We start from the raw sequence: 13,518 nt of genomic DNA on the forward strand, positions 1-13,518 counted from the left end.
TTTCAGATATGTATCAGTATTAAACCTTATGGCCTACAGTTTATGTTTCTACATATTTTATGAGATATTATGCAGTTTATAGGTACAGATATCAGTCATGGGTTAGCTTGTAGTCTTTTGGGGTTATGAGCATCGTGTAGCATTTCAGTTCAGAAAATTGAGGCATTACAATGTACTACTTGCATCCAAAAGGATATAAGTAGATAATGTTTGGATTCTTCCCTCTCCACAACTCATAAGGCATCCTATTTAGAATAGATCTGATGAGGCATCTGTTGATGGTGTGGCATGATGTGCTTACTGCCTCTTTCCAAAAGTAGTTTAGAAGGTTGTGTTCTAGTAGCATGGTTCTTGCAGTCTCCTGAAGGGAACGATTCTTTCATTCCATGACACTATTTTATTTTGGAGACTAAATTGATGAGAAGTTTTGACAGTATCCATTCTGAGAACAGTATTCCTCAAAAGTTTTGTTATCAAATTCTCCTCCATGATCACTGTGTGCATCGGTGATGAAATGTCCTGATTCTCTTTGTACTTTTCTATAAAAAATCTCAAAATTCGTGAAATCCTCATGCTTATGTGCAAGAAAAATTACCCAAGTAAAACGAGAATAACCATCAACAATAATAAAAACATATCTTTTCCCACTAGTAGTTGCGATCTTGGTGGGGCCAAACAAATCCATGTGGATTGCTTGAAGGGGTTTGGTACTAAAGACAATGTCTTTGACTTTGAATGATGTCTGGGTCTGTTTACCTAATTAGCGGGCATCACAAATGTTATCCTTATCAAACTTGAGTTTTGGCAGACTTTTCACCAGTTCCAGTCTAGACAGTTTCTCAATGATATACCTACTGGCAAGCTCAAGCTTCCTGTGCCAAAACCAAGTGTCATTGTTTTTCACAGTGAGGCAAGTTAAATTTGCAAAATCAAGATTATTCAGGACATAAATATTATCAACACATTCACCAATAAGAGAAATATCTCTTTTATCTTATTTGATAGTACAACTTTCAGCTTTGAAGAAGACTCTAAGTCCAATGTTACACAGCTGACTAATGCTGAGCACATTATTTTTGAGTCTATCTACAAGATATACTTTAATCCGTTCATATGAGGAGTTGAGCTTTACAAAGTTGACTCCGATGACATTGCCTCTACCACCATCGCTAAATCTGACTGATCTTTCTTCTATTTTTTATAGAGAAAGTTTTTTTATTTCTTCCCGATCATATGTCTTAAACATCTGCTATTGATGACCCATATCCCTTTTTTTTATAGTTTTTGCGGACATGTTCCTATAAAATAAAAAAATCAATATTACTTAGGTACTTAAGTAGTCTTGGGTCCTTGCGGGTTAGGTGTACTTCCTTTAGGCCTTCAAAACACACACCTTTAGGATTTTTCCTGAAGTTGTTTGATTTGTTCCCTTTCTTTCCACGGGTATAGCTGACAATTCCTTGAAAGGACAAAGAGGTCTCGGCTGATTTAAATGATCTTGATGAGGAACTTGAGTTGGTTTTAAAAGAATTTGATCTTATGAAACTATGTCTTGGTGATTTTTTAATGTTGTTCAATTGCATTTTTACATCATCAATCTCTTCTTGAAATAAGTCAATTTTAATTTGACATGCTTCAATTTCAACCTGACAGTTTCTTCGTTCCTCTTAAGCTTTTATTTAAGTCGAGCTTTCGGTTTTTCTTTTCTTGAGAAAGCTTATTGTATTCGTCTATAAATTTTTGAAGCTCACCGGTTATCATATCTAAATTAGATCCAAGAATATTACAATTATGATAGTCGTGTGGTCTTACTTCGCTTGATTCACCTTTTTCCATGAAGCATATGTTGGATACTTCTATTTAGTCTTCATTTTTAACTTTATCACTACAGGTGTAAAAGCTTTTATTTTTTCCAGATGATTTTCTTCTTAATTTTGGACAGTTTTGTTAAAGTGGCTTGGCCTTCCACAATGATAGCAGTGATCATCATTTCTTATTGGATCATTATTTTTGACTTTTTGGGATCTCTGCTGTCTTTATTTTATGATTTTCCTTACTCCTCAATCTATAAGAGCCATTCTGTTTATATTGGCTTCTTCCATAAATCTTTCTCTTCAGTTGGTACGGTATTGAAGGCTACTGGTTTCTTCTTTTCTTCCTTGTTGTACCCATTGATATAATTTCATTCATATGCAATAAGATTACCTTATAGCTCATTATATGTAATGTTGTGAAGGTCTCTGTCTTCCAGAATGGCAGCTTTAGTTTCCCATACATTAGGGAGGCTTCTAACCAGCTTCCTGACTTGCAGGCTATGTCGATATATCATCCCTAATAATTTTATTTCCCATATAATCTTACTGAATATGGCAAATATTAACTCAACATTCCTATTTTGTTCCATCTTGAACAACACATATTTATTTACTAGGGTAGCGATCGATGACTTCTTGACTTTAGTGGTTCTTTCATAGGTTGCCTCCAATTTATCCCACATCTCTTTTGTAGTCTCACAAATTGATATTTGTCTTATTCTTCTCCTCTTACTACATAAATAAGTAAACTTATATCTCGTGCATTAGTTTGGATGACTTCTTGTTGCTCCTTGGTGACTTTGAAATTCTCAAGGTCTTTTATGTCAGTACTGCTTGATTTTTTGTGTTTGTCATTCTGCTTTTCTTTAAGTCCTGGGATTGGCTTTGGTCCCTTCTTAATGACAACCCATGCTTGGAAGTCATTTGATTGGATGAAGACTCTGAGTCTATTCTTCAAATAGGAGTAGTGTTGTCCATTGAAGTATGGTGGTCTTGTGGAGGAATGAACGTCTTGAAGGAGAGCACTACGAATTTGGTAGTTTTGCATTTGATCTTTTCTCACATGCGGTTAAGAAACACAATTAGTGAGACCTGCTCTAATACCAATTGAAATAAAGAGGGTGAATTGAAAATTTTTGGGAGCTGACTATTTAGTCTTCTACGTCGACTTACCTGTAATTCAAGATACTTCACAAACCAGATTAGATTTAGTCAAGAATATAAATAAATAAGTAACTTAAAATAAAGACACGAAGATTTATCTTGGTTCGAAACACCAATGTGGTGCCTACTTTTAGTCCCTTTAGGTTTTAAGTTTCCTTAGATCTTTCAAAGTGAAGTTCAAGTACAATGATGGTAAATAAGTTCCAAAAAAATAATTTGGTTTCTTAGATCTTGTGATATAGCCTCAGTTTTATTACAAAGTTGACTCAATCTTATTCGATGTATAACCATTGTAAACTAAGAAGTACAAAGCTTTGTGAGATATGATTGAGACACTTTAAGATTCTTTGTTAAAGTTGCATGAGTGTTTCAGTCTTTGGTCTTCTCTTTTATAATCCTCAACTGCTTCAGCTTCTATTCTTCATAAGGAACCAAAGAAATTTCTTCTCAATCAAGGATGTGAATTGATTCCTTGATTGAGGAATGACACCATAAAGTATGTCCATATCAAATATTTCTATATGTGGTGCATTTTCCATAGCCATACATGTCTATATCAAATATGTCCATATAGAGGGTGTGGTCTTCTTTCCTTTTGCTCGTAATCTTGATTGACTCGGTTTGCCATTATTCTAGTAGGTCAATATTCTCCGCAGTCAGTGCTGTGGCTACTTTTCTTTTACTCTTATCTTGATTGATTTTCTTTTCATAAAACATGGAAGGCACTAATCTCCATGATTGATATTCTTCCAATCTTAGATTCGACTTTCTTGTGATTGATATTCTTCCAATCTTGGAGTAGATGCTTATTTCCTTCCTAGCTTGATTCTGCTTGATCCTTTGTATCTTTGGTCTATCTTGGAAGAAATTTGCTTATTAGTTTTTCTTTATTAAAACATATAGTGAAAATATGGGTCTAACAAGTATATGGTAAATACCTCTCTTTGTCTCTAGTAGGAAATGGAATTGAAACTCCTTGAAAAGTTTGCAGGTTATGTGTGGTAAGCGTACTTGTTTAACTCTCATGCTTACTTGTATCATCTAGAACTTTCCCCGTTAATCTCAGCTAATTGTAATTATACTTGGTTAGTGAGATGATATTAGGCCTTCTTTGTGAACATAGGAACCCACTTTAGTCTAAATAACCTACCCATGCATAGAATAATATCCTTAGTCACCCATTTTGACCCTTTAAGTCTTTCTTTGGAAACCACATTACAAGACTTTAACAATTTAAAATTTATCCCTCTTTTAAACCCTATCCTCCCTGAATTCGATAGTTCAACTTGAGGCCAAAAGCCTAAGTTGGGTATAGTAAGTTTTGGAAGAGGTGCCCTTGGGCCATGGTAGTGAAAGTGGATGCCTAAAAGCTAAGTAGAGAGAGTAAGTGAAAAAAAGAGGAATCATTAAAGTAAGTAAAAGTGTAGATTGCACAAAAGAGATGATTGAGAAGAAAATGCTTTCAAAGAGATAGGTGAATCAACGTAGTGAAAGTAGGCATGTGTGAAGTTTGAAATAAATGAAGTGGCCAATGGTTCAAAGTTCGATTGAATAGAGTGATGTAGCTGTTAAAGAAGATAGTAATCACTTTATTCCCAAAGGATACCTTACCCTTTCCCCGAGCCTACATTACAAGCTTGAAAATCCCTTTGAGATCTCCAACCAAGTGTATTGATAGTAGTGGCAATTTAAAATAAAAGCAAGCATATGTGTTGATACTCGTTCACATTGAGAGATGTTTTGTGACAATGAGTGTTTGCACTCAAATCCTTTATTGCATTATAGATAATTTGATGTGTGGAATTTTTTTTTTGTAAGGAGGCTTGTAGACTAATTGAGGTAGGTGAAATTGTCATCTTCCAAAAACAAGGCAAAGAAGCATAGTTGAGTCGCTATCGATGGAGAGTCACTTCTAGAGAGTTAGTGATTATTGCATTATTGTTCTTTAAAGTCTTTTGCATCTTTGATATTGTTCTTTATGTTGTGAGAAGTTGTGAGAAAAGCTTTGTCCATGCTTGAGAGATACTTTTTGGTGCTAATCGAGTTTGAAGTCATTGTGATCATTTGGTCATATATACGGGCTTACAATTGCATATCCTCTTTGAATAAGAAGTAGTGCTGCTTGAGGACAAGCAAAATTTTATGTTGGGGATGTTGATGAGTAGAAAATTTATCACTCATTTACATTCAAATTTGTGCACACTTCTATGATTAAATGGTGTAAATGAGGAGAGTTTGCCTTTTGAATGCACTAATTTTCTTAGTTTGAAAATTTATAAGTAAATTGAAGAAACTAAATGAAGTGAGCTAAAAAGGAAACAAAAAGGGCAAAGAAGTGCAAAAGCTGAAAAATGTAGGATCTACCTCAGTTACTGTGATCACGATCTGAGGGATCGTGCCGTCAAGCCAGGTCAAAGAAGGAGATCTCGATGGGTTCACCGCAATCGTGGGAGCCGCAATTGCGATCAAGCACAGACAATCGCGATGAAACGAAAAACAACCCAATTCGTTAAAGGGAAAAAGTCTTTTCACTTTGGGAATATCTCGAACCAAATTTCAAGTTTTGGATTTGTAAAAACCATACTAAATTGGAAGATATTAATATAGTTAATTTATCAAGTGAGTTTAGTTGTAATTGAAGTTGAATTGGAGAATCCTCTTGCTTGCATCTTCAATGGAATCTTTGAATGTAAATTTGGGTATAATTTTTTTCTCAAACTTCATGAGTAGATAAATATATATCTTAGAGTTATGTTGAAATAGGGTGCAAATATGTGTGGATCTTGATTGTTAGTGTAGATTCTTGATTAATGATGTTGCATTTCATTAATACTTGATTGTTGAATTAGAGTTTGTGGGTGAAAGACCCAAATTCCCAAAAGCCCACATCAACCTTGAAAGAGGGATTTGGGTATTCATTTAGATCTCATATCATCCGTGAAAGAGGGGTATGGATAACAAGTATTGGTGAACAAAAGGATTCTTAATTGAGGTTTTGGGTTAATTTATTTGTAACACCCATGAGGTATCCGAAAGGGTCCAGGGGTGATTTTTTGGTGTTTGATTGAAAAACTAACATTAAAACTCCTAAGCTAGACTATCATATAGTAATTAGCTAGAGTTTGCATTTTGATTCTCATGTACCTATGCACTATTTGCCCCTAGGAAAACATAATCCCAAGAATATTCCCCCATTGGTATCTTATCTACAATTGTTGCTCTAAATTGGTAGTTCAAGTAGTTTTTGTTCAAACAACCTTCCAAACCATACCCCTAATTTTGATTTATGTTCTATTTTATATTTACATTGCGGGTAAACACTTAGTAGCCTTCAACAAAAACAGGATTTGAATACTAGTTACACTCCTTGTGGATTCAACCCCAACTCAAATTGGGTTATTATATTTGACAATGATCGTCCAACACCAAAATAATGGTTAGGTGAGCGTGATCACACGTATGTATCCATATCAATTTAGTGTTTGTTATTTAAAGTATATCATCTTCATGCCCATATCACTTCAAAAAAATATAAGTCTAAAAGAAACAAATATAAAGATCTTTGTAACTAAATGTATGAAAGTAATAAAATTTTAATTAATAAGGATTATAAAGTATGTCATAAAACTTATCAAAAATATATTTTCCATGACGTTGGACATTTACAAATAAAAGGTTGAAAGAAAAAGATCAATGCATACTTTCTTCCTTTTCAAATATCATATGAAGAATTCTTTAGATAATCAAAAATTGAAACTCATGGAACTTGTGAATAAATAAAAAAAGAGCAGCCCGGTGCCCTAAAGCTACCTCTATGCGTGGTGTCCGGGAAGGGCCCTATCACAAGGGTGTATCGTACACAACATTACCTTGCATTTCTGCCAGCACTTATAAATAAATATCAATAGTAAAAATACATACCTCTTGCCTTCAAGATAATTAATATGTTCATATGACGAGATTAAGAAGGCCTTGAGTATTACAATGCTTGAGCTTGAATAAAACATTGGTATGCTTACCAAAAGAGACAATATGACATATGATTCATTTAAGATAAAACTTAAACATAAATCAAATATGTATGATATCGATAAAAATTACATACTTGTTTGTTCTAAAACTTATGACATGATATAGATTAAGAAGTGAAAGGTACATATATTTAGGTTATTCAAAATTGCCCAACATAGTAGCATGAAACATTAATCGACTCAAAGTTATATATAGTTGACTAGTACCAGATTAAGCTTAGCAGACTAATTAAGATTAACACAATAGTTATAAATACATCACCTATAGAAGTGAGAAAAACTTGAATAAGCTTTTATGACACCAATCATTTCAGCTTTATCATCCTATGTTGTAGATTCTTTATTTTTTTAATAATACATATGAACTTTCCAGCATCTTTATTCATGTGTTTCTTGATCAGCCGCTATACAAATTCAATAATTTTTTTATGTCTAGATTTAAGGAGTTTTTGCAAAAAAAAAAAAAAATTAGTTTGTTTTGGTACCCAAGCCTTATTGGATCCTTTAGGGTTAGGCTCAATGTTATTAGTATTATATTTTGGTCTCCATATCCAACCATATATATTTGCATAGAAAAATCTACATTTATAAAACTTATGACCACTTTTACCACAACAATAATAATTTTAAGAAAAGAGATCCTTAATGACTGACTGATGAGTTGACTTGTCAAAAGTACGATGTTCATATTTTTTTTCAATTGATTTGATAGAACAAATCGTTTGATCGATCCTGACATTTGTAACTGACTTATTTGTCAACCTACTAGAGACAAGATTGTCATTGCTACGTTCCTTACCAACTGGCTTAAAATGTTGAGTCTATTGGTTTGACCTAACTGAGTTATGACTGGTGGATTTGCGCATGCCATCAATTTGCAATTGTAATTCCTAAACTTCTTTTCAAAGGAAATCTTTTTATATTTCACATTCTTCCAATTTTATTTTCCAGCCTCTCTTTTCTCTTTGAACTTTTCTAAGTTCATCAAAAGTGTGATCTAAATCATTTAAGGTATGATATACAAACATTTGAATATCATTACACCTATTTCAAATTAGAGATCTTACCTCATTGATTTCTTTTAGTGTCATCAAACATACATTAGACATTTCTTCATTATCCTTCTATTTATCAGATTCGTCCTCATTGCTTCAAATTTATGTTCTTTAATTCTTCATTTTCTTGAGATTTAAAACTCTAAGTTAATATGGCCAAATTTATCACATTCATAAGGGTGTATTTTCCTCTTTTGTTGGACCTTACTTTGTCCCTTTTGAATATCCTAGATGAATTGAGCTCTCTTTTTCTGCTTCTTTCTTTTGAAATTTTTGGATATCTTATTCACGTTTTCTTGACCTCCTTGATTTTTTATGATTCCCTCATGGATAACTTCCAATCTATTTCATATATCTTTAGCATTTTTACATGTAGATATTTCCTCATATTCTTCTTCAATAATAGCACAATAAAGCAAATAGATTGCTCTAGCATTTATTTGCACAATATCCAAATGCTTTTCTGTGTAGTCAAATTTAGAAGTTTCTTTTTCAAACTGCTTTCCATCATTATTTTTTGGAATAGGCCTCGGCCCATTCTAAATAGCTGCCCAGACGTTATAATCTGTTTATTACATAGATCTTTATTCTTAGCTTTCACTGACTATAGTATAGACTGTTGAAGCAGGGTGGTCGGCTTATTGAGAGTTCCTCTTGAAATATGAATTTAGTAATTTGATGCACTGTCATGAATATTTACTCACTCGTTGTTAAACAAAAATAAAAATATGAGATGAGGCTTTGATACCAATTGAAAGTACAAGAGGGGGGTTGAATTGTAAGCCTTTTAAAATTTAGCTAGTCGACTACTGTCTGGACCCGGTCAATTGATGACGAGAATGTGTGCAAATATTTGTTAGTCCTTCAAACAAACATTCAAGATTTAGAATATAATATGAGAACATAAAATAAATGACATAAGAATTTTTATACTAGTTCGAAACCAATATGGTATCTTACTCTAGTTTTCTTGGGATGCAAGGATCTTCTCTCTTTAAGCACTTTGTAACTTAAATTGAGTAAAACCTTGGTGATTTTCCGCGTTCACCATCAATGTTTACAAGGTTAATTTTCACTTACTCACCAACGACGAACAAGGGTTAGTTTTCACTGCTCACAAACAACGACTCTTTGATTTTCACTCGCTTACCAAAGAAACGATAATGACACAATCTCTCAATACAATCCTTCACCAAATAATATTTTCTCTCTCTTCTCTCTTTTTACTATGCGGTAAATCAATAATAAATTACAATGCTTATGAAGAGTAGAATAGAGAAACTTGAGAGTGTTTGAAGCGAAAGTAAGTGTGGTTGCGTACGACTTCACAATTGAATTCTTGTACTTATAGAACTTGTAATGCTCCCTTGAATCTTCAAACAATTTGTGCAGATTTTCTTCTTGATCTTGCGTAATTAAAAAATATTTTACTTTATAATAAATATTTATTGTTGTAGATTTTCTTTCTCATCTTTACAGGGCAAGTTGTGATAGTTGCACCTCTTATGCTTCATTTTCTTCACTTCATGATCTTGTACAAATTTAACTAATAATCTTATAGATATTGCAATAAAGGATCTCTTGGTATTTTGAACAACTTAAAACATGGTCTTCCCCTGTAAAAGATCCATAACATTAGTCTTCTATCTATAGCTCCTCATTACTGATTCTATGAAATATTTTAGTAAATAATCTCTGACAATCTTTATTTATTATTTAAATAATTTAATCATAGTAGGTGAGGTATCTCATATCACATAATAAATATTTTCATCTCTGGACTGATCATATAGTATTCCATAATCAAAATAGCAGATTTATTTCTCAAAATAATTTATGTTATCTCCTTCCAATAAGTATTCAGTACTATTTTTAAATATTTTTTTCTATTTGTGTATCACTAATATATCTTTCAACATCTCAATGTAGTGCAAATTTGACAGCTTTCTTTCATAGATATCTCTATAGAATATCTTCTCTCTAAATAAATATTTTTTTTCAATTTCTCTGTATCCGTTTTGTTGGCTTGTACTAATATGAGCTCTTATTTTGGCAACCCAAGAGAATTTCAAGATCCTCTTCATTTTACCTAGAATCTTGATTTGAATGTTAACACATTCATCTTCTTGATTTTAAATTTTGATCACTTTAAATTTGGACTCGTTTGCGAACTTGAACTTCAACAATATCTTGATTCTCTTTAACTATTGGAACTTCATTGAGTAATAAATTGATCTTGACTTTTTTCTCATATAGAATATTTCTTTCCATAAGATTGTAGTAGATATTCTTTACAATATTTTCTTTTCCATATTTGCAGAGATCTTCATCAAATTATTCTTCATTAAATAAATCTTGATTTGGACAAAATCTTTTCTTTCATATATTCTTTCATAATATCTTATTTTCCATGTTTGTTAGATTTCACCAAATCTTTCCTTATTAAGTAAATATGTACCCAAAAACTAAATTTACCACAAGTAAATATTCTTTTATTAAGTTGTATTGGTTTGTTATCATCAAATTTAGCACGTGAAGTCTTTGACCTAACATGTATCTCCTTCTAAGTTCAAGTTCCAGCCCTCGTTCTTGTCGGTAAATGGTTATATTTAAGGGATTTAGTTTTATATATATTCTTACATTGGTGAGTTGGGTGATATATGTCCTATTATTTGTAGAATTGTCTTCTCATATTCCTAGCTTTCATTAGTTTGTTTTCTTTAATTTTAGCATGACTCTTTTGACCACCACTAATATTTCTGTCACTATAGGAGTAGTAACAATAACAAAATACCCTATGCTATTCCACGAGTTGGGTCTGGGGAGGGAAGGATTTATGCAAGTGTTACCCCTTGTAGAGTAGGGAGGTTGTTTCTATTAGACCCTCAGCTCAAAAATAAATTGTCGAAGTATGGATTCAAAAAAATACAAAAGCAAAATAGGATGATGTTTGTTTTATGAGTTCAACGCTAAGAAATTTCAATCTCACAATACTACACTAGTTTGAAACAAATGATCTCTGAACTGAATCTTAAGCACTATCAAATATATAAATTAAAAGAGATTTGTCAGAAAATTCCTTGGATTTCCAAATAGCAGATAGTTGGGCACCTATATTGATATCAAGAGGATTATGAGTTTTAGTATTAATCTGCACTTCAACTTCAGCAGAAGCAAGTGTCAGCCACCTCTTTTAATGTATCTTTGCCTCATTATCTTGGATAATCCCTTCATATTTTATAAATATGAAGTTATTTGATTCACAAGCGACTACCATCCATTTCATTGACTTAAGATAATGTTGCACGTGATTTAATTACGCTTTTAGTATATCATGTAGAAATAATCTTAGCATCTGCTGGAATTTCCCAGATAACTGATAAAACTAGTCTTTCAACATTAGTACAAGTGAACAAATATCTTTTGAAAGAGGTTTTGGTCGCATGTCCACTCTACGCTCTACAAGATATGCAGAAGTGCTTCTTTGTGAACCTCATCATTAAGTAGATTTCCAGGATGAACAAACCTAGTAATATCAGCAATATCTTATGACTTCAAAATTTCTATTTGAAAGAGGCATACAATGTAATGAATCATTAATATCCTCATATCTAAGAGGGTCCACAATACATACACACAGATGATCCAAACCTTGTCTAATAAGATTTGTAAAATCTTAAAAAAAAAATAGACCAAAGTAATGGTGGCAATCACCCAACACTTGGGCAGAAAAAGTTTGGCATCTATATTATTCTCTATTAATACCACATCTGTTTTAGTATCCCTATCACCTATGAACAATTGGAAATTAAGACAAACGATCCTACAAATCTACAACGATAATCAGTTTATCTAACACATTTTCAATTGACAGTTTTATATCCCTATCTTGGGATTCTGGTGTCTTTTGGATACAAATAAGGCATGACCATCACCTTATTGTATGGTCATTGAATCCAAGGATTCATGAGTGCAGTTCTACTTTATGATACCAAGAACACGTCCAGTTGGGCGAGAAGGTTTCATTTCCTCAGGTGTAGTTTGCTCTTCAATGATGACTCTAGGAGCATCCTCAACTTTTTTTGAGCTAAAGGGATAACTTCTTCTTTGTCATCTTCAACAGCTAATGCCAAAGACTACTCCTTGTTCCACTATTCATGATGGAAAAGCTCAATTGCCACTAAATCACCATCAAAATCCCTATTCATGTTTGCATGCCCGTATATAATTATCTCATCATCAATGCTTTCACTTTCAACACATGCTTCAAATAGATTAAAAAGATTAACACAAAAGTTTCCATTGGTGAAGAGGTCTCCGATGTAAGCCAGAAGTCATTTCAGACATGGTCTTAATCTTATTATAAATGACTTTTCGATTTGAAGGCCTTAAATCCTCGACATTAGTCATATTAACATCTGCAGAAGAAGGCTGAACATTAGGTCAAGCAATTTTGTATGATCAAGTGACTTTACATAACACTTAACTGTTTCTATAGAAATTCCCTCTTAAATTGCCTTCTTCTCTCTCTATCATTTATAATTAGATAGATACTTACCGCATTGCCGAGATTACCTGATATAATTTGGATATGTACCGAATAACTCTACTATTCTGATCATTTGAACTTTTACATAAGTATCTGTCAGGGTTTTTGCCATAATTTTCTTATCAAATTTGAGTTTTACTTTTCTTAGAAGTAAAATCAATGTAATACCATAATTACTTTTATTTTTTTCTCAAAAGAAAAATATAAACTCTTCTATATCTAGTCAACCTCTTTCTAGGAGGAAAGGTTTTGGATCTTTATAAATTTCAAGATTCCTTTTCTCATATCATAATATAATAGCATTCACAATTTAGTCAATTATGAGTCTTGTTTAAGAGGAGATTTTCTCCTAATAGGTTATATACTTTTTGAATTAGTTTTGAATATTTTTAGTATATTTTTATTTGTCATCCGATTCATCGTTTCCATGATTGCAACAATTAGCTTTTACATGTCGTCCTGATGATTTCAAACCCAACAAGTAGTATCAGAATCAATAATCTAATGGTTCAAATTGAGGGCATGTTAGGATCAAAGTTGCATTCAATTTGATGATGGTGAAGATAATTTGCCAAAAAAAAAAAACATGTGGAGACAATTATAAATCATATTTCAATTATGTTTTTGATATGTTTTTAAAAATAAAGCTCATTTTTAACCTACAAAGGGATCTAATACTTTGAACCTAAAAGGGTTCATATACTTGCCAAGAAACTGTGATATATGAAGATTATGTAAAGGACGAAGATAATACATGTGAAGAAGGTGGATTAAATTTTGTCAAGATAATCAAGCCGGGAGATTTGTTAGGGGTTTTGCCTGATTTTCTTACCAAATTTAAGTTTTATTTTTATAAGAAGAAAAGTCAAAATAATACCATAATTATTTTTGCTTTTCTTGAAAAG

General features: G+C 32.5%; 1 pseudogene; it reads right to left on the reverse strand.

Annotated features, from left to right (window-relative positions):
• Nucleotides 1-11,095: 11,095 nt before the first annotated feature.
• Nucleotides 11,096-13,518, reverse strand: part of LOC107855622 — a 38,308-nt pseudogene continuing 35,885 nt past the window's right edge.

The sequence above is a fragment of the Capsicum annuum genome, chromosome 6 (genome assembly GCF_002878395.1).
Source record: "Capsicum annuum cultivar UCD-10X-F1 chromosome 6, UCD10Xv1.1, whole genome shotgun sequence".
NCBI lineage: Eukaryota > Viridiplantae > Streptophyta > Magnoliopsida > Solanales > Solanaceae > Capsicum > Capsicum annuum.